Source organism: Ovis aries, chromosome 21, assembly GCF_016772045.2.
Source record: "Ovis aries strain OAR_USU_Benz2616 breed Rambouillet chromosome 21, ARS-UI_Ramb_v3.0, whole genome shotgun sequence".
Classification (NCBI taxonomy): Eukaryota; Metazoa; Chordata; class Mammalia; order Artiodactyla; family Bovidae; genus Ovis; species Ovis aries.
This window is the reverse complement of record NC_056074.1, coordinates 20,149,811-20,170,726: the sequence shown is the minus strand read 5'-3', so window position 1 is coordinate 20,170,726 and position 20,916 is coordinate 20,149,811.

The following is a 20,916-nucleotide window of genomic DNA, read 5'->3' as shown; positions in this document are numbered from 1 at the left end:
ATTTGACCAGATTCCAAAATAAAATAGACGAGAAATTTTAACTGATTCTGAAAAGTTGCAACCAAATCAAAAATACAGAAGGATTAGAGAGTAGGCAGAAGAATTACTGAAGAGATTTCCTCGGAGAAAGCTGTCTCTGTACTGTGAGCCCTCCCTTCACCCCACCCCACCCCAGACCCTGGAGAAACCTTTACTTGAATCTCATAGGACCACTCACAAGACTTAAGATTCATTATGAGGGGCTTCTGTAGTGGTACAGTGACTAAGATGCTGCGCTCCCAATGCAGGGGGAGCGGGTTTGATCCCTGGTCCAGGAACAAGATCCCGCATGGTGCAACTAAGGGTTCACATGCTGCGACTAAAGATCCTGCATGCTGCAGCTAAGACCCAGTGCAACCAAACAGACAAACACATTTTTTTAATGTGTTACTCTAAAAGACTCTAGGTCCATCTACATTTCTGCAAATGACCCAGTTTCATTCCTTTTGATGACTGAGTAATGTTCCACTGGGTATATGGACCACATCTTCTTTACCCATTCATCTGTCAATGGACATTTAGGTTGCTTCCATATCCTGGCTATTTTAAGTAGTGCTTCAGTGAACATTGGGGTACACATGTCTTTTTTGGGTTATGATTTTGTTAGTGTATATGCCCAGTAATAGGATTGCTCTGTGATGACCTAGATGAATAGAATGAGACTGGGGGTGAGAGTATCGAAAAAGATAAAGACAGCTGAACGCCAAAGAATTGATGCTTTTGAGCTGTGGTGTTGGAGAAGACTCTTGAGCCTCCCTTGGACTGCAAGGAGATCAAACCAGTCAGTCCTAAAGGAAATCAGTCCTGAATAGTCATTGGAAGGACTGATGCTGAAGCTGAAGCTCCAATACTTTGGCCACCTGGTGTGAAGAGCTGACTCATTTGAAAAGACCTTGATGCTGGGAAAAATTGATGACAAAAGATGAGATGGTTGGATGGCATCACCAACTGGATGGACATGAGTTTGAGCAAGCTCCGGGAGTTGGTGATGGACAAGGAAGCCTGGCATGCTGCAGTCCATGGGGTTGCAAAGAGTCAGACACGACTGAGTGACTGAACTGAACTGGGGGTGAGAGAAAGACCCAAGAGGGAGGGGATATCAGTATACAAATATCTGATTTGCTTTGTTGTACACCAGAAACTAACAATATTGTATAATAACCATACCAATTTAAAAAATAATATATGATTTCAAAGTAAAATTGTTACTGTAATCAAGAAAACGTGATGACCACTAAATGATTTGTGCCAATATAGAATATGGCACAAAGCAGAGAGAGTTACACTGGGATAGGCCTGAACTCTCAAGCTTTGTTGAAATGAGGGAATGAGAGAGTTTTTTTCCATTATCCAGTTGTAAACCATGCAAAAGCAACAGGCAGTATTGTGTTATCCTAGGGCTTGTCAACAAAGCTGTCTAGAAGGGCAGAGGAGCCCTAGCTGTAAGTAGCTGGATATGGCCAGTACAATCTTGGGGTCTAAGGAAATGCACTTTAAGCAACCACTTGTAATAATGAGGCAGCCATCAGATGAAGGGAATTGCTGGACGGAGGTGCTCACCAATCGTAGTCACTAAGGATCCAATAACATTTGATAGCAACTGAGATCCTAAAGCCATCCAGCCTAGCCAGGATGCCTCTGTGCCTATTATGGGCTGAATATTTGTGTTCCCCAAAATTCCTGTGCTGAAACACAAACCCCCAGTGTGACTATATTTTGAGGCAGGATCTTGGGGAGATAATTAGATTTAGACTAGGTCAGGAGGATGGAAACTTCATGATGGGATTAGTGCCCCTATAAGAAGAGGTGGAGCGATCTCTCTCTGTCCTCCCACATACTTTGAAGAAAGGCCGTACGAGAACACAGTGAGAACATGGTTGTCCACAACCTACGAAGAAAGCCCTCACCAAGAAGAAACTGGCCAGCACCCTGATCTGGGACTCCCTGTCTCCAGAATTGTGAGAAATAGATATACGTTGTTCAAGACACCCAGTCTGTGGTGTTTGTAACAGCAGCACAAGTTGACTAAAACAGCGCCTTTTCTCGCTTCTACTAGCTTTCTTCTCCTCAGCTTTGCCCCCAGAAACCAGAAACGTCAGTTAGCAAGTGGATTAGGGGAAGGGCAGAGGGGTGAAGAGGTCAATCATACAAGCTCTTTCCTAAAGGCAGGCAACTGCCATCTACAGACCTTAGCATGGAGGGAGGTAGGAAGTCTTATCTTTAAACAAAATTTTTTAAATTTATTTATATTTGTGGCTGCACTGGTCTTCGTTGCTGCCTGCAGGCTTTCTTTAGCTGCAATCCACGGGCTTGTCACTGCGATGGCTTCTCTTGTGGCAGAGCACTGGCTGTAGAGTGCTCAGGCTCCTGTAGTTGCAGTGTACAGACGTAGCTGACCTGCAGTACATGGAATCTTCCCCAGCCAGGGACTGAACCCATGTCCCCTGCCTTGGCAGGAGGATTCTTAACCCCTGGACAACCAGACAAGTCCAAGAAGTCTTATCTTTCAGTGAAAATGGAATCACTTGATGGATATCTGAAAATGTGAAATTCTAACTACTGAACTGAAATAATATTTTGTAAACATGAATGTAATAAGGTTTTAAAAGCTGAAAAGTATTGACTCATTCCAAACACCATCCAGGGCTAGGCACTGTTTACTTCTATCAAACAAATATGTAAGAGACAGTGAACTATTAACATGAATTAGTGCTTCAACTGTATGTAAAATCATGCTTGCTCATTATCCTGAATATACATCTGTCATGATCTCAACTGTGTTTGCTCCAGATTTTATATGTTGGAGCTCTAAGCCCTAGTACTTCAAGATGTGACTATATTTGGAGATAAGGCCTTTAAAAAGTTAAAATGTTAAAATAAGGCTGAAAGGGTGGAACTGAATCCTATATGACTGGTATCCTTGTAAGAAGAGGGAACCTGGATACACAGAGAGACACCAGGGGCAGGTGTGCGCTGAGCAACAGCCGTATGAGAACACAGAGAAACGATGGCCATCTGCAAGGCAGAGAGAGGGCCTCAAGAGAAACTGAACCAAAGAGAACCTACTAGCACCTTATCTTAGACCTCTAGAACTGTAAGAAAGTAAATTTCTGTTAAGCTATCCCATGACATAAACATATATGTGAATATATATATTTGAATATATGTGTATATATTTGATATGTCACAGTTATTTCCCCAGCACCTTCTAGTTCTCTGTTTCTAACCCTAAACACATTCCTCAAACTAATTCATTCTCCTTTTCCTCTGTTATTGTCCTTGGCTTTCTTCCTAAGCTGCAGTTGAAATCCATTCTCCTGCACTAGGCCTTCTTTTAGCCTCTATAGGGACAAAATGAGCAGATATAAATGGAGGCTGGCATTTTTCCTGAAGCCTCTTTTACAGGGCTCCTGCAATCACCAGATGCTATTTTTTTTTTCCATCCTCAACCCAAATCCTGTGGTTGAACCAAGCGAAAGTCTGCCAGCTATACCTTAAAAATATCTCATCGACTAATACCCTACCAAGACTAGGAGACATGAACTTCCCCTAGGCATTGGAAATACATTAGCAAGTTACATAAAAGCTGAACTACCAATTCAAATTCTTTGATGGCTCATTAGCACAATAGGATCAACCTCAGGAGAGGAGGTGTGATATCTGACAGCTGCAAATATACACTACACCAATCATCCTCTTTTTTCCCTTCTACTTTTCTCCTTATGAGATCTGTGTATTGCCTAGAGTAGAGGTGTGTGTGGCTAGGTGACAGTCCTCTCTCTCGCCAAAAGTTCTCTGTGGCTAGAAGAACAGTTTTTTTTCTTTTCCTTTTTTTCAAGAATGAGGTGTCAAGTCAATAAAAATGATGGAAAGAATAGAGGCACCAGGATGATGTTTGCTGCCCATCATGCCTCTTGGGTTATATGATAGCTCCTGGGCAAGAGAAGAGTTAGGACCAGAGTATGAAGGAGGCCCCACCATAAGGGACCTAGTGCGAGTTGAGGAACTGGCACTGCTCCTATGGGACTCAGTTGCTAGAAAATTGAGCAGAGGATCATTCCCCTCCCTTCCTTAAAATACCCAGTGTTGGTGACTACCTTGGAGAAGGAATACCACTCTGGTATTCTTGCCTGGGAAATCCCATGGACAGAGGGGCCTGGTGGGCTATGGTCCATGGGGTTCCAAAGAGTTAGATGTGACTTAGCAATTAAATTGGAGAAGGAAATGGCTGGTGGGCTGCTGTCCATAGGGTCACACAGAGTCAGACAGGACTGAAGTGACTTAGCATGCATGCATGCATTGGAGAAGGAAATGGCAACCCACTCCAGTATTCTTGCCTGGAGAATCCCAGGGACAGAGGAGCCTGGTGGGCTGCAGTCTATGGGGTCGCACAGAGTTGGACAGGACTGAAGTGACTTAGCAGCAGCAGCAGGGGACTACCTTGGTGGTCCAGTGGTAAGGCTCTGAGCTTCCAATGGAGGGGGTCTGGGTTCAATCCCTGGACAGGGAACTAAATCCCACATACAGCAACTAAAAAAAGATCCCCACATGCCACAGTGGAAAGATCCTGCTTGCCACATCTAAAAGCCAGCACAGCCAATAAACAAATTTTAAAACTCCTGCTTTGATCTCTAGGGACCTCAGCACTTTTATTTTAGCTATATGCATGTATAATCACAGGTGCACTGAGATTCCCTCAAGCAACTGTGAAACATTGGGTTTTGACAAGGGAGAGTTGAGTGAGATGTAGCAGGCGCTATATGTTGTTTGTGGCCGAACGGAGAGAGTGAATGCGTTTTGAGCATGTTTGACAGGTGCTCTTTGAGGATCGCTGAAAATGGGAAGGGAAGATACCTTTTTGACAGAGGGGACATGGGAGTACACTGGAAGTACTGACTGGGGGTAAAATTAACGTGGAAATCTACTTCCTTTCTGCTTTATCTTTCCATGTAGCTCTTGCTCGTGCTCAGTCGTGTCTGACTCTTTGTAACCCCATGGACTATAACCCACCAGGTTCCTCTGTCTATGGAATTTTTCAGGTAAGAATACTGAAGTGAATTTCCATTTCCTTATCTAGGATGTCTTCCCAACCCAGGCATGGAACCTGTGTCTTCTGCACTGCAGGCAGATTCTTTACCCCTGCACCACCTGGGAAGCCCCATGTAAAATAACTTCTAAATCCACAACAATCTCATCCAAAGATACACAATTACATCTACAAAGAGTCTTATTTCCAGATAAGGTCTCATCCACAAGTACCAGGGGTTAGGACTTAAATATACCTATTGGTGGGGACACTATTCAACCCACTACCTATCCTATGGAAGTGTTCCTTCAGCTGAGAATCACTTCCTTTTTCGTTCATCCCAGTTAGGCAAGGCGATTCTTGTAGTCTGTATTATCAAAATTTTAGCATTTATTCATTTTCTAGAAAAAATTATATTTAGGTGAACTTTGGTTTTCAAAATACGTTTGGTCTTTATCCACCTTTCGTAGGTAGGAGGGGCTTCCCAGGTTGCTCAGTGGGTAAAGAATCCATCTGCAATGCAGGAGATGGGGTTTTGATCCCTGGGTCAGGAAGATCTCCTGGAGGAGGGCATGGCAACTCACTCCAGTATTTTTGCCTAGAGAATCCCATGGACAGAGGAGCCTGGAGGGCTGTAGTCCACAGGCTCACAAAGAGGCAGACAAGGCTAAAGTGACTTAGTGTACAACACACACACAGCGTGGGTAGGAAGCCTTAAAATGCCTGCCAGTTACACTGTGCTCTGCTACTTACCAAGATAGCCTCAGACAGTTCACTACACCGACCAAGGTTGATTGAACTATTTCCTTTTATTCCTGGGCACCGTGCAGGCGGCATTTCCCACTTTGCTTTGCAGTTTGGTGTGGTCATGTAGCTAGTTGGGAGCAGAAATGCTGCACATCGCTTCCAGCTGGCCCATAAACCCTCTCCTGAGGTCACCCATTCACCTCTCTCCCCCAACTCCCTAACACACTCTGGTCTGGATATCTAGATTCAGGGCAAAGTTGAAAGATACAGGATGATGATGGTGAATCATCTATCAGTCTGAGTTCCTGAATGATTAAGTAAAACAGAGCTCCCTAACAGTGATCAGGAACACCGTTTTGGAATTTCATGGAGTAAGAAATGTACTTCTATTTCACTCAGGACTAAGTGACTAAGATTTTGAGGATTATCTATCAGGTAAGTAAACATTCTCTTAATACAAGTAACAAAGGTGATGAGTAATCTATTCAATTGAGTTCTTCCTAACTGGGAAGTTTGAAGCCCAAAGACACAAAATAGGATAATCTACAAAAAGTGAAAGGGTAAAATTCACACACTTCAAAGTGACCCCTTAGAGTCTAACGAAAAAGCACCTACTTGCCCCTTCTACCTCCTCTCCTGCCATTCAAACTGGTCTCTTTCCTGAACTTGAACATACCATATGCCCTTTGTATATACAGCTTCCTCCACCTGGATTACTCATCTCCCCCAAGAAGACTTCCTTCCTAGCTGTCCCTACATTTACTATATGCCCCCAACCAATACTTTTCTATCATGTTATTCTGCCGTTGTTCCTATAACCCTTTGAAAGTGATCATTTTATTTTTTTTTACGTGTTTATTTCTCTCTCCCTAGACACCAGAAGTTTCATTAGAATAAAGACCTTATTTGTCTTGGCCATTGTTGTGTCTCCAGCGCCTTGAACAATACTAATCAATACCAAAGATGCTCAGTGATACTTGTTGAATGAATGAATGAGAGAAAGGGGGACTATAAAGGAGAGAAAGCAGCAGCGGAACACCCAAGAAGATCACTTGGAATATACTTATAATAAACTATAATAAACTTTCATTAGTTAAGTCCTGAGTGTATCTCTTTCCTATTGTATGAAAGGACTAATATATACTACGCTATACTGAACTATGCTGTACTATACTATGCTATATATACTGTAGGAGAATGATATTCTTTCAAATTCTTACCTATATTTTTCAATGTATATACCTCATACAGTAATGGGCACATTTCAAAAAGAAGAGAATATTTCATTCAGATCATAGATATCAGAAAACGCTTGAGAGATTTCATAGTCTGAAGAGAGAGAATGGAAAATTTGCTGTTCTGGATTAAGCAATAAAAGGGGTTTTAATGAAAGACTACTAGGACTCAGTGGAGAAGGCAATGGCAACCCACTCCAGTACTCTTGCCTGGAAAATCCCATGGATGGAGGAGCCTGAGAGGGTGCAGTCCATGGGGTCGCTAAGAGTCAGACAAAACTGAGTGACTTCACTTTCACTTTTCACTTTCATGCATTGGAGAAGGAAATGGCAACCCACTCCAGTGTTCGTGCCTGGACAATCCCAGGGACGGGGGAGCCTGGTGGGCTGCCATCTATGGGGTCACACAGAGTCAGACACGACTGAAGGGACTTAGCAGCAGCAGCAGCAGCAGCATTACAACTCAGAGATTCAACATTTCACATGAAGGCCAGGTTTAGGAAAGAGGTAGGAATCAAAGCAGTTTTACAGGGCCCAGGAACAGGAGGGACAGTAACCATTTTATGACAGGAATGGTCTAGCCAAGATACCTGCCATCCTAGATATTGCTGCTGCCATCATGACACATCTGACTATGGCCCCTCTGCTGGATTCCATTTCAGTTCCTTTCAGTCACTCAGTTGTGTCCGACTCTTTGCAATACCATGAACTGCAGCATGCCAGGCCTCCCTGTCCATCACCAACTCCTGGAGTTCACTCAAACTCATGTCCATCAAGTCGGTGATGCCATCCAGCCATCTCATCCTCGGTTGTCCCCTTCTCCTCCTACCCCAATCCCTTCCAGCATCAGAGTCTTTTCCAATGAGTCAGCTCTTCTCATGAGGTGGCCAAAGTACTGGAGTTTCAGCTTTAGCATCATTCCTTCCAAAGCACACCCAGGACTGATCTCCTTTAGAATGGACTGGTTGGATCTCCTTGCAGGGACTCTCAAGAGTCTTCTCCAACACCACAGTTCAAAAGCATCAATTCTTCGGTGCTCAGCTTTCTTCACAGTCCAACTCTCATATCCATACATGACCACTGGAAAAACCATAGCCTTGACTAGACGGACCTTTGTTGGCAAAGTAATGTCTCTGCTTTTGAATATACTATCTAGGTTGGTCATAACTTTTCTTCCAAGGAGTAAGTGTCTTTTAATTTCATGGCTGCAGTTACCATCTGCAATGATTTTGGAGCCCATGAAAATAAAGTCTGACACTGTTTCCACTGTTTCTCCATCTATGTCCCATGAAGTGATGGGACGAGATGCCGTGATCTCAGTTTTCTGAATGTTGAGCTTTAAGCCAACTTTTTCACTCTCCACTTTCACTTTCATCAAGAGGCTTTTAGTTCCTCTTCACTTTCTGCAATAAGTGTGGTGTCATCTGCATATCTGAGGTTATTGACATTTCTCCCGGCAATCTTGATTTCAGCTTGTGCTTCTTCCAGTCCAGCATTTCTCATGATGTACTCTGCATAGAAGTTAAATAAGCAGGGTGACAATATTCAACCTTGATGTACTCCTTTTCCTATTTGGAACCAGTCTGTTGTTCCATGTCCAGTTCTAATTGTTGCTTCCTGAACTGCATAGAGGTTTCTCAAGAGGTAGGTCAGGTGGTCTGGTATTCCCATCTCTTTCCAAAATTTCCACAGTTGATTGTGATCCACACAGTCAAAGGCTTTGGCATAGTCAATAAAGCAGAAATAGATGTTTTCTGGAACTCTCTTGCTTTTTCCATGATCCAGCGGATATTGGCAATTTGATCTCTGGTTCCTCTGCCTTTTCTAAAACCAGCTTGAACATCTGGAAGTTCACTATCATAAAGGAATTTAGATCTGTGTGCATGCGTGCGTGTATATGGACGCACCCCATTTGCTCAGGTTACCAAAAACTAAATTGATGTATCTAATTGGCAAACTTCCCTGATGGCTCAGTGGTAAAGAATCCACCTGCCAATGCAGGAGACACAGATTGGATCCCTGGGTTGGGAAGATCTTCTGGAGAAGGAAATAGCAACCCACTCCAGTATTCTTGCCTGGGAAATCCCATGGACTGAGGAGCCTGGCGGGCTCTAGACCATGGTGTCACAAAGAGTTGTATTGTGGACACAACTCAGCAACTAAACAGCAAGGGCATATCATAAGACTGGTCTTTAGCTGCTCCTTTATCTAGTATGTTAGGAGTTAGGAAGGAGAGGAGTGCCCTCAAATGACAAACATATTCCAGAAAACTCTACTTAGAAAGTACAGGCTTGCATGCCGAGTAGCTGGATGGTCTCCATGAGGTCAAAGTGAGGAGAAGACAAGAGCTCTAGGACAATGAGGAAGGCTATGATCCACTTGGGAAGAGGCTTGGGGTCAGGCTCAGAAATTTTGGGTGTTATCTAGGAAAACATGTGCATATTATTTCTCTATCCAGATCATAAACTTCTTGATTTAGGGAAAAAAAAAAATCTCTCCACCCAACCCCTACTCCATGCTGCCAACTGCACACATATATAGCAGCAAGCACAGTATATTGTGCCTGCAACACAGGAGACCCAGGTTTGATTCCTGGGTTGGGAAGATCGCCTGGAGGAGGGCATCCCACATACAACCCGCTCCAGTATTCTGGCCTGGAGAATCCCACAGACTAGCAGGCTACAGTCCATGGGGTCGCGAGAGTCGGACATGACTTAGCGACTAAACCACCACCATAATACACTGTACTACACAGGCAATCAACACAGTGAGTAGAGCAGAATATAAGGGATAATAAGTTGATATGAATTCATAAAAGAATAGAAAAAAACAGTTGAAGAACAGGTCACCCTTAGAAACTTAGAAAGAGGTTTTTCTTCAAACTCTTCTATTTCACCTTTTAAGTCCCTAGATATACCACTTTCCCTATTTCTCCTCTTCCTTAGAAGGGTATTGGAGGAAATAGCACTTCAACATGGGCTTAGTTAGACGCAATTTCCAACCCATGCTGTGCTACTTACCAGCTTTGTGACCATGGGCAAGTCCTTAACCTCTCTGATGTTCAGGTTCCTTGTTCACAAATAGGGCCTTATGGTGATGACAATTTACCTAACAGGGAAGTTTCTCTCTGTCCCCGCTGTCTCTCACTGAGGCACCAAATCTAGTCATGAACTCTGAGTAGTTCTTCAATGCTTTGGGGATTCATTTCTCTCCTTCCTGGCCCCAGTCCAACCTTCATACATCTTAAAGGAGGTAACTTGTGATGCAATGAAACTTTATTGCTGCAATGACAGGCAGTCAAAGAGTTATTTTTCTCAGGGCATCCTCTACGGTCATTTACATAATACGAATTGGTGATCACTTTTGCTGTAACACATGTGCTGGGCAGTAAGATTTTTCAACTGCAATATATGAAGTTAGTAAACCATTAGGAAGCTAAAAAGCGCAGAGAGGAAGAGCATAATCTCCTGAGCTTATCTGCTACTGCTGCTAAATCACTTCAGTCGCGTCCGACTCTGGGAGACCCATAGACAGCAGCCCACCAGGCTCCTCTGTCCCTGGGATTCTCCAGGCAAGAACACTGGAGTGGGTTGCCATTTCCTTCTCCAATGCATGAAAGTGAAAAGTGAAAGTGAAGGTGCTCAGTCGTGTCCGACTCTCAGCGACCTCATGGACTGCAGCCTACCAGGCTCCTCCATCCATGGGATTTTCCAGGCAAGAGTACTGGAGTGAGGTGCCATTGCCTTCTCTGTTCCGAGCTTATCTACCTCCAGGTAAATCCTGGCTGTAGCACTTACCTGTTGTGTATCCATGGGCAAGTTACTGAAACCCTTTGCACCCCAATTTCCTCATGAGAAGAAGAGGGAGATGAGTGCATATTGTATAAGGTATTAGATTAAATGATATATAAAGTCCTTAGACCAGAGTCAGAACTAAAATTAGTTGAATAAAATGACTGAAAGATCCCTAAATATGAAGAAAATGATACATGTTCTTTTACTAGTAACCTTCTTTTATTCAAAACAGCTAAGCCTGTAGTTTGAGCAGATATGTGAGCTCTGACTCAGAGATAAACACCTTATGCTTAACTAAATGAAGGTTAGGCACACAAAGCTTTATGAAGGGTGACACATAATAGCCACTCATTCACATGCTGAGAAGAAAAAAACAGGTGAACCAAGCCCAGACACAGAAAACTTTACCTTCTATTTCTCTCTGAAACACACACACATATCACACACATATCCTTTTTTCTGTCTATGTCCTATATAAGTGCCATATAATATTGTATGAAAGACTGTTAATTTTTCAATGAGTTGAGTTTAAAGCCATTATAAAAACTAATTAGGAACTAACTTAAAATTATAGTATAGTGTTTATGATCATGAACTCTGACTCATATTTAACCCCTTTATCTGTTTCCCCTGTTTTTCAGATAAGCAGATTAAGTTATAGATGTTACAATACTTGCACAAAATGACTGGGGAGAGGAGATACATTTATTGGTCTGTAATAGGTTTCCGTTTTTTTAAAAAATAGGTTAGAGTCTTAAATTCTCCACTCACCTAATCTCCACAACAACCCTCCAAAAAAAAGACATAGACCCAACACAACTGAGGGAACTGAAATCCAACAAGAATTGGAAGTTTGTGCAAGATTATAAAACTGCTAAGTAACAGAGCTATACTTTAGACTTCAGCTTGCCTACCCAAATGCCTCGAGTTTTTTCCTTGGTTTCTAAGTTTTTCTCACTTTCCATTAGCTGGGTGAAGCCATATAAAATTAATATAGAGTTTATAGATCAAATTTGGGATTTGCACATAATTCAATGTCTATTCAGAGATGTGCCATGCATGAATCATCATAACTGTTTACTCTCATTCTTGCTTCCTTACCTTTCCTTTACTTTCTCAGGTTCACAGCTTAACATCCTACAGGTATGGACACTGATTTGAATAGAATACCTTTGGAAAGGATTTGGAGAAATATAAGATACGGTCTTTGCTCTCAGATGACTACGGTCTAGTCAGAAAGAAAAAATACTCATGAAAGAAAGGTCAGAGAGGAAAACAATGAAGGAGAGATTCATTTGGGTATCAATTCATCTGAATATTCATATGTCAAGCCCTATGCTTGCCTCTGGTGGATGCAGTGATGAGTAAGTGACACAGTTCGAGTCCTTGTGGAACAAGAGGTGAGATCAGTGAACAAATAATGAAATAATCACAGATATAAAATCTGTTCAGAGTGCCCCTCTGCTCTGGGGTCCATCTCCAGGATCTTCTCTGAAGATCCTAACTTTGAAGCACCCTGTTTTTCTTTTACAGACTCCCATTTCTTTGTCTTTGAAGATGACTTTTCTGGCAATTTTGGGATAGAATCCTCCCCTTAATGTACAGTAGGTATGTAATCAAGCAGGGTGGGAGTGACTGCTTGCAACTACAAATAAGTATCTAGCTTTGGGGAACTAAATAAAGAATGTGATTAAGAACTTTCTTCTTAAAACATGAAATTACAAACCACAGCAGGCTCAGTTACAAGCTTGCTTGTGATTTGGGGACAGTCAAATATATTCTTGACGCTTCTTATGCTTCTGGTTATAACCACGTAGCCATTGGGTGGAGTGCTAGAAAGAGGATTTAATTAGGTACATAAAATGCCAGATGTAACCGTTGAGGGAGGGACACACTTTAATTACATTTTCTTTGTACTTATGGTTGAAATTGTAACCAAATTAGGTACTTTGAAAATAGACAAAGTTTGCACAAACATATTTTATAAAAGGCTTGACAAATGTCAGTGTACAAAATTGTATGCTTTCACTAACTAGAAGCTCCTGTATTTCAGTCAAGTTTGGTTTTCTATTTAACCCAAGTTTTAAGGACTCCTTTAAAATTTCAATTGGGGTTGTCATTTATTTTAGGAAATATGAATTGGAGGACAGCATATTTAAATCCAAGCATTAAATCATCTTTTAATGGGAAATTACTATTTCTTGGAAGCTTTTATTTCATTGTCACAGCACTGAAGATCATCTGAATGCTACAAAATGGAGCATTTTAATCAATAATGTGAGTCTGCTGGGTCTTCAGGATTCCTTCCATTACTTCAAGCAATATTTGTATTGACATTTTTATGCATCACACACATGATTTCAAAATTCAGAAATTTTTTAATTGCTTCATATATTATAAAAATATCAGACTAATAAAAATAAATTCCTTCCTAGAAATTAAAGGCATGAGTGTATATATATATATATATATGTATATATATATTTTTTTTTACTTTTTTAACATTTTTTGACAGTGCTGTGTGGCATGTGGGATCTTGGTTCCCCAACAACAACAAGCCAGTGCCCCCAGCAGTGGAGGCACTGAGTCTTAACCTTTGAACCACCAGGGAAATCCTGGAATGAATATATATTTAACAATAAAAGGCTCCAGCTTCTCAAAACTTTACCACTTAAAATCAACTCAACAACACCAATAATAACAAATGCAATAAAGTGAAGATGGTATCCCATGGTTTAATATTTGAACAAGTGAAAACATATGCATTATTATATTTATTGAACCGAAACAATCTTGTCAGTTAGGAATTATTCTATCCATTTTATAAATAAAGAAACTGTGGCTCAGAGAGGTTAAGAGTCTCCTCAAATATCACTTGGTTAAGGACTGAGACAGCTAAGATTTGAGATCAGTTTCATCAGGGCTTAGAGCCAACACACTCAACCATGAACAATACAGCCTGATGAGAAGAAAGAAAATCAACTATCAGGCTGCCATAGTAAGCAAAAAGAGAGGCTATAAAGTGAAAGCAGTAGGAAATTACCCAGTGTGACTTCCAGCTGGAATCACTTTCAGTAACTGAAGAATGAGATATTTCAAAAGACTAAATATCAGAAAGCTGGCAATTTAGATGTACATTATAAAAATACTGCACAGAATCAAAGTTGATTTTAGTTTCCACCTTGAAAAGGTATGTGATGATTAAGAACACAAATTGTGGAATCAAGCTATTCTGGGTCCAAGCTCTTGCTCTGTTAACAGCTATACAGTTGTGCACTGATAACCTTTTTAAGCCTTAGTTTACAAAATATTTTTTAAACAGGGATAAAAATAATAATTCTGTCTTTGCTTGGATTTCCTCTAAGAGGAGAGCCCAAGGTAAGACTTCTATACAGGAAGGTTTTTCTGGGAAATGACCTTAAGGAAGGCTAGGAAGAGTCAAACATGAACAAACATGAAGGAAGACAAGGCAATCCAAGGGCAAATGGAGGTAGATCCCTCTGAAGAACCCTTGAAGCATTATGTTAAATGCACCTCAGAATTGCCTCTCCAAGGACAATGGAAAAGGGGAGTATTTATCCTTCATTTCCAGTTGGTCAGAGTTGCCTTATGTTGTATTAACATTCTCCTACTTAAAGGTTTGCATGTGTGTCAGAATAGTGTGGAGTGGAGGAAACCTACTTCATGGTGGTGGAGAAACACGAGGGCAGAAAGGATGAGATACTCCGTAGAGTCAAAGTAGGATTCTTTCAAACTACACATATGCATAACGAATTGCTATAGTAAAAACTGGAATAAAAAGGTGAGCTGCAAAATTGTGATAGAATATCAGTAATTGCCAGAGGATAGTGGATTGGATAAAGGAATTGACTTCCAATGTGTGGAATAGTTTTGGCAAATGTCTAGTTTGTGAATGCGGTGATTGTTACATAACTATTTATGTCATAAAGTTATCTAATTGCACACTTAAAATTAATGATTTTAGTTATTAATATAATTACTAATAAATATTATACCTTAATAAAGTAGATTTTAAAAGGAAAGGTGAGCCAAGCTGTGCAATACACACAGAGAAGTCTGATGATAAATGCCTACCTCACATCATCGTGAGGAATCAGTGTAGTAATATATCCAAAGCACAACTAATACTTACATGAATAACAGTGGCTATTATAATTACTAAACACCTGCTTGAGATAATCCTGATGACTTTGAAATCAGTGGTAGAGTTGGGAAGTTGAATTAGTTTGGAGAAAGATTGATTTAGCCTTGTACTTATTCAAATTAGATGACTAATATTAAAACATGCAAGTGACTAAAGACTTTAGAACTTTCCAATGAGCACTTAGTGTGGAGCTGGATATTTGAGTAGGAGCCTCAAAGAAGAGATAGTTAATGGAAAAAAAAAAAAAAGAGTAAATGAGAATAACAAGGGAGAATTTGCTGAAAGAAGTTCATCTTTCGATTTCAAGGAAATCATTGAAAGTACAAAAGAAAGATGAAAACTGACATCCTTTTAATGAATATTTTGTGCCAAGGACTTAGCATTATTATTTTCCATAACCACACTGTTGGGTGGATATGATTGTTTCTATTATAGAGATGAGGAAATTAAGGATTAGAGAGGTTAACCCACTAGCTAAAGGCTACACAGTCACTTCATACTTGGACAGGTCTGCCTGATCCAGAATGTCTGACTGTAAACTAATTCAACTTCTCAACTCTACCACTTATTTCAAAGTCTTCAGGATTATCTCAAGCAGGTGATTAGTAATAAATAGCCACTGTTATTCATGTATTAATTAATATGCTTTGGATATATCACTACACTGCTCTTTCTCGCATATCATGTTTCCAGGAGAGTTAGAGAGTCAGAATTATGGATGGAGACTCAGAGTGGCACAGGTCCATTGTGAAGATCTGGAAAGACATGCTGGATATAATGGCTGATAGAAGGCAATGAAGGATAACCTTTAAGGAAACGGTTTCTTCCGTTGGCATGACGAGGTTCTAAAGGGATATGATGGTAAAGAAAATGCAGAGCCAGTGGGTGTAGGTTTCCTGATGGAAAACTTTATCTGTGAAAGAGGAAAGGGAAATATAGTAATATAGGTATCCCCATTCAAGGTTCAAGATCCAGATTTTTATTTGATGCAGCCAGTGTAGACCATACGGGTTCGTTTGGTTTTTCATCTCCTGTGTATGTATATGCCAAAGACAGATTACAATCCTAAGCATCTGGCATTTAAACAAGAAGATGCGATTGCTTTACACCAAAGGACACTTGTTGATACAGGAACTCAGCAGCACTAGAGCACAAATGGGTCTTTGCTCTCTTCTTGAGCTTCCCTGATAGCTCAGCTGGTAAAGAAAGTGCCTGCAATTCAGGAGACTGCGGTTTGATTCCTATATTGGGAAGATCTGCTGGAGAGGGAATAGGCTACCCACTCCAGTATTCTCTGGCTTCCCTTGTGGCTGCCACCACTGCTTGCCAAAGGTCGACTCTATTTTCAAAGAGCAGCCAAGAGATTGGTGCTCAGATAGTGAGGCAAAGTCCTGACGATTGTCTCTATCTCTGCTGACTCTAGTTGTTTCTTTATGTAAATTTTAGAGGGTTTGTGTTTTTTTTTAATTAGAAAATTATTTCTTAGAATAGCATTGAGCCACAGGCCACTGCAAGTGTGTAATCCAATTATTCTCCCAGATGCAGGAAAGTGAGGGGCAATGAAGAAGACAGCTAGTGACTCAGGGAATAGGAAATGTGATGATAAACCTTTGACAAATCATTCATTCAACAAATATTTATGAGAACCTTTCTGTGCCATTCTAAGTGCCACTGATATATGAGAAAAGAAAACAGAAAACCTCAGCTTCCAGGGAGCTTATACAAAAATAAATATGCACAAGCAATTAAATATACAAAGTCAGAAAGGGAGAACAGCTCTAAAGAAAAATTTTGGGCTAAGAGGATAGTAATGTGAGGTTATTGACTTAGGGTGGTCAGCAAGATTCTTCATTAGGATAGAAAAATGATGGAAGAGAGTGAACCATCAAATATCTGTGTAAAGAGCTTTATGGAGAAGAGAACGGTGAGTACAAAGTGCTTGGGAAATGATGGGAAAAGTCTTATTCGGTTTGTGGAACAGCACGACAGCAAGGCTAGAACATGATAGCAGAGGTGGGAACTAGGCCTAGATCATGTAAGGATAGTGCTGCAATCCTACTGGTAAGAAAGGTGGTTAGATTTCCCCTTACATGTGATAGAAAGTCACTGGCAGAGCTAAGCTTGGTGCTCTCTGATGACTGAGAGAAGCTGGACAGTGGCAGGGGGCGGTGAGTAGGAGGGAGGCTCAAGGGGGAGAAGATACATGAGAATACTTACAGCTGATGCATGCTGTTAGTACAGCAGAGACTAACGCAACATTGTAAAGCAATTATCCTCTGATTAAAAAAAAAAAAGTCATTGCGGACAGCAAGAAGAAGGGCATCATTTATGATCTCAGGGGCTGTTGCAAGCAGTCATGAGAGAGGTGAAAACATTTTGTTTCTCATCTTTTGCTGAGACAGTTCCCCATCTCTCTAGACTGGGAACCAACTGCATCTTTCTAGTTATATGGCACAGTAGACATGCCACCCTGAGTCTTTACATTGGCAAATGGTAAGGTTGCATGTGAGTACTCAAAATTGTACTGGTGTTTCTGCTGATCATAATAGCCCCAGAAGCCAACCTGTAAAGTGAGTTTTTCTAGGAGAGGGAAGAATGCCAGATGGTAGGCAGTCCTAGTAGATAGGGCTAGAGCTCATTGAAAAAGTCTAGGACCTAAATAATCAGGATTCAAAGAAACAAATATTGCAGTATTTAAATATTACAAATAAGGAGACTTGAGCCCCCCACTGACACCAGTGCTTAGTGGTGAGGAATCTGTGTAGAGTCAGAAAATGCCTGCAAATCTCAGAGAAATGGTTAAAATGGCATTTTTGTTGGGTGGAGGAAACAACACCCCACAACTAGTACCTACTGTTAAATCTATAACTACCTCTGCCAGTCAATAAAACTTTCTCATGCTTGTTACATTTTTACTGTTTCCAAAGTCCTTTCATGGATATGATTTGTTTGACTTTCACAACTTTGGGAGATGGGTGGAACAGGTTAAGATCCTTAATAGTCACAGGCAAGGAAGGAGGGATGCAGAATCATCTGTTCAAGGTCATCATGCCCTTTAGCTCATAAGGGACAGAGAGAGATATGCAGGTCTTTCGACACCTGATTCAAAGATTCATACCTGAGAGCAGGCCATTTTATGTGGATTGTAATGATGTTGAAAATATATGGACTAAATAAAATTTTTGTGTGCTGTGTGCCAAGTCGCCTCAGTCATACCCGACTCTTTTGTGACTCTGTGGACTGCCAGGCTCCTCTGGCCATGGGATTCTCCAGACAAGAATACTGGAGCGGGTTGCCATGCCCTCCTCCAGGGGATCTTCCCAACCCAGGGATCAAACTCATGTCTCTTACGTCTCCTACACTGGTAGTCTGGTTCTTTACCACTAGCGTCACTTAAAAATTTTAGGAGTTAAAAAATAAATGAATGCCATGTAGCCCAAAAGGAGAACACTTACTATAGGAGTTGAAGCCTTGGCACGTGGATACCAAGAAAGCAGACTGATCCAGACAGACTGGAGGCACCATATCTTTGCCTTAAATACCAACAGGGAGAAGGATTCATTGCATGACTTTCCAAAATCCTTCCTGGTTTCCAGAGTGTAGCTCATGAACTTGTCCTCTTTAGCCTTAAATCCATCTATTTAACGAGGCTGCTAGAATAAAAAAGAATATTCACATGCAGGTTGTTGCTCATTTTTATACATTTAACTTTCACACAGCCCAGGCTGGCATGTATTATATACTGACACTCATAAAGGGTCTTTTCTACAGAGAACCCATACTTTGACTTACTGGTTATTGTCGTTTAGTTGCTAAGTCGTGTCAGGCACTTTTACAGACCCCATGGAGCCCACCAGGCTCCCCGGTCTATGAGATTTCCCAGAATACTGGAGTAGATTCCCATTTCCTTCTCCAGGGGATCTTCCTAACCCATAGATCAAACCCTTGTCTCCTGCATTGGCCTGCAGATTCTTTACCACCAAGTCATCAGCAAAGCCTACTTACCAGTTGGCAAACAAGTATTTTAAGCAATCATTTGACAGTTTAGCACCCAAAGTATCACAGTTTTTATATTTACAGCTGTGTTTCTATTGTCATTTAAACACTTGCATACCTCCCTTAGGATAGGACACAAAAGGCTAATTAAAATAAAAAGGCAGTACCAAATGATGCAATAACGCTGAAACAAAGGCTGAATAATCTGGAAACAAAGGCTGAAATAATTTGGAGGGCTAAAAAAGATAACTTTCTGGTCTCAATACAACACTTAACTGTGTAACCAAATACATTAAAAGAATATGTATTCATTATTCATAACATAATTCTGGAAATAGATGGTTGAAGATTGAGTTTAAAGAGGCAGGGTGTAGCAATGGAAGAAACTGACAGATCCTTAAATTATGAATGGATAAGCAAAATAAAGTATTTCAGTGATACAAACACAGAGAAAATGTCTCAAGATCTCAGGCGTTATGGAGAAAATACATACCTTTATCAAAAGAACACAAGAAAGATCCAACTTTTTTGTTAACAAGGCTTAGAGAGGATGAATATCAGCAAAATCAGCATCGAAATATTCAATTTTGCACAAAATCATCGTTAAATGTCTTTTTCACGTGTCACTTCAAATACGGTGCAGAATCAAGAAATATTAAGTATATAATTCTATAAAATTATAGAAAAATTATTTTGTTTTTATTTTTATTTAATCTACATAAAGCAAAATCTGTACCATGTGTTAAATCACAATATCTACAGCACCTAGCAGAGTACCTGGTATATGGGAAGAACACAAAACAAATCAGAGGATAAACATTTCATTAGACTCAAACAATGATTAATCAAGAGGTAAATACCAACACTTGTCAGATAACTACCAATTTATTATAATTACATGTAAGTCCACGGCTTAACTTATGAATACTGTTAGGTAGTTAGAATAGGGAAAAGGAGTCCAGAATGGCAGTGTCTAAAAGATAAGGAAGAGAAAAGCCCGCACATACAGAACAAAGGAAGGTCCGAGGGGAGTGAGGACCTCAGGTAAAACAAACAACACTCCTGGCTGGCCCAATTTACATAGGACAGGCCCTGGGGGCGGGGGTGGAGGGGGGGCGAGACAGACAAAAAGAGGAGCCAAAGCTAGCTCCTCCCCCCACCCCCACCCCCACCCCACACTGGGACGCTTTTTTCTTCCGGTCTTTGGGTCAACCTGCCCTCACGCCTCAAGGATGGTTTTCCTGTTATTATCTAAATAAAATAGAGCTGTAATACGGAGCTGTGACACTGATTTGTCTAAGAGCTATAACACGGTCCATTCGAGACCTGAGAGCTATAACATGGTCTGTCCAAGCCCCGAGAGCTGTGACACGCTGTGGGCTTTAATGTCCATCACTCCAAATCTTCGTTGTGACAAGACAGAACCGAGGAGTATACACTTGCCTGACAAATAACAACATTTCAAACACCATTCCAAAACACATCAAGTAAGCAATTGCCTACAGCCTGAAATAGAGAACAGATAGCAAGGCATAGGAAAAGAGATGATTTCCAGTTCCACAGTTAACCATGGACTTCACCAAAACAATTCTCTCAAGCCTATTTTCTCATCTGTAAAAGATACTCCTAGGCTAAAAAATGTCAATAGAAGGGGGAAAAAAATAGAGTAACATGAAAATTCAAAAAGATCAAGTCTTCCTTGGTTATGTTCTCCTTATTCTTAAATTTGCCCATACCTGCCCCAAACTCAGTCACTCCCTCCTTAGCACTCAAGACCCTCAGCCCAGACCTCTACCTCACCCTTAGTTCATCACCGCTTATCTATTTTTCCTCTTTTAGACAGTAATTTTTATCTCCCAATTATTGGGGAGCTGGTAGTTGTTAAGGTCTCAAAGACATAAATCAATTCAGAGG